Source organism: Otolemur garnettii, unplaced genomic scaffold (assembly GCF_000181295.1).
Source record: "Otolemur garnettii isolate 467f Iridium unplaced genomic scaffold, OtoGar3 scaffold00013, whole genome shotgun sequence".
In the NCBI taxonomy this organism is placed as follows: Eukaryota; Metazoa; Chordata; class Mammalia; order Primates; family Galagidae; genus Otolemur; species Otolemur garnettii.
The window spans coordinates 22440659-22442748 of NW_003852408.1; positions in this window are offsets into that span (position 1 = coordinate 22440659).

Genomic DNA, 2090 nt, shown 5'->3' on the forward strand with positions numbered 1-2090 from the left:
AGAGTTTTCTCATCCACATCCAAATAAAGATATATAACATTCCTCTTCCAAAAAGACTTTAGATCCCAAGCCTATCCTTGAATAAAATACTGTGGCAAATGGTGTGGAATTATGTTGCTTTCTTTACACTAAACTGGTCTCCTGCCAGGATTCGTGAGTAGGGATAATCATGAATGCTACACAAAGAGGGCAGAGTGGGTCCTTAAAGGACATCTGGGTGACATTAGGAAAGACAGACCAGGACTGGTGCTGGGTAAGCCTCCAAAATTATTTGAAGTACATAAGCCAATAATTCTATGCAAGGCAAAGTGTAGTATTATGCTAAGATCAGAAAAATATAAACATATATAAGTCAGAGTGAAGTGTTACTTTGTCATCTATAATAGGAGTGTTTGGTTTGGCATTCTTCACAGAAAGATCTTGAACCTTTCACATGTTTTGTGTGACTCTATGTTGATCTAACAATGGCTGTAACTACATATGTATCAAATATTCAGGTTGTGTGGTTCCCCTCAATATGCCGTTAGTGCAAACATGAACGTAAATTTTTTAAAAAGTTTTATTATGACATCCATCTTCTCTTCAAAATAAAGATGACTTTATCTTAATGACATGATTTTTTAAGAAAGTTATATAGTTTTATTAGCTGAGTACATCAGTAAATGGGAAAGGCAGCATGTTTGTTTAGAAAAAAACTAGATGAGAATGGAAAAACGCCATGACAATAATTAAATTGGAAGAACTCAGTGTTGAAAAAATTACAAGATTAGTATTTTCCGACTTTCCATCCTTTCATCGATTATCAATAAGCTCAGAGCTAAGCAAATGAAGCACAAATTCCCTACATAGCTCTGCTGCAGACCTCAGAGGGCCTACCCGTAACGGGAAGGACTTGCTCTGCTTGGATGTTTGGAAAGGAAAGCATGTAAAGAAAATGAACAGCGTCCAAACACAATTTAGCCTTAAGTTAAATTGGATTTCCAGAGGATGTTTAATTGGGACCCTAAAGAATTTCTGTTTCTAGAAGAGTCTCTTCAAAGAAAGGCCATCCTCTAACACTCACTCTGAAGCATCTTTCTTCACAGCTTTGTTGCAAAAAGACATCTCAGGTGACTTGCCACTGCATGGGCTTTGAGTCTATAACAAAATGGATATGTATGACGTCTTAGCACCACGTCCATGATGTCTGCAGAAGATAAAGAGAACAGAAATGCTTTATGTTTAACAAACAAAGACAGTCCCCAACAATAATAAATAAAAAGAAAATAAATGAAACAAGGACAAGAAAACCAAGCTATTATACAAACAGGAAAAGTTCTGACCCAACGGGCAGCACATTTGTAAATCTGGCTTTGAGAGGAAGTAAATCTGAATTAAATTCTCCTTATTAATTTTTTTCCACATTCAAGCCATTTTAAAAAGAAAATGGTAAAGTCTTTCCTGATATCAGACCTGGAAGCTAGAGGCGGCTAAACACAACTCACAGAAATAAGGAATTCTGAGCGGATGCCACCATTATGATCTATTTTTACGGGTTCTCAGATCTTGTTTTCTTTATTATTCTATTGAACTTTTCTCCACAGCTACTTTGCTTTCCCTTCTGCCAAATGAAGTTCTGACTCACAAGGATTTTTCTATGACCAGTCAGTTTTTACTTCTATGACTCCAAGAAGGATCTAGGAAATTTTAAAAGGAACAAGAGAATCTCTGTACAAATTAAGATCTTTAGAGTTATCTTTGAAATATCAGCCCCTATGGTTGGAAACCAAAGACTTCCCCATCTACAGAGCTTTCCCCCACCTCTTTTATTTGCAGCAAATTTCTCAGAGAGGAAGGTAGCTTTACAATACATTTCTGTATTGCTTCAACTTGTTCTAAGCATTACTCCCTACCTAGTACCAGCCATCCCACTGATGTATCTATGCTTTTATTCACTCTAATTTTTCTGCGAGATGCCAAAAGGTGCAGAAGAGTGAATGATCTCAGAAGGTACTTGCTGTTGAGTCATCTCTGAAAACAGCTGTTAGGTTGACTGGTATAAATTAAATCAATGTATTTTATCCATAATTCTTGTCCAGAAAATTTGGCCT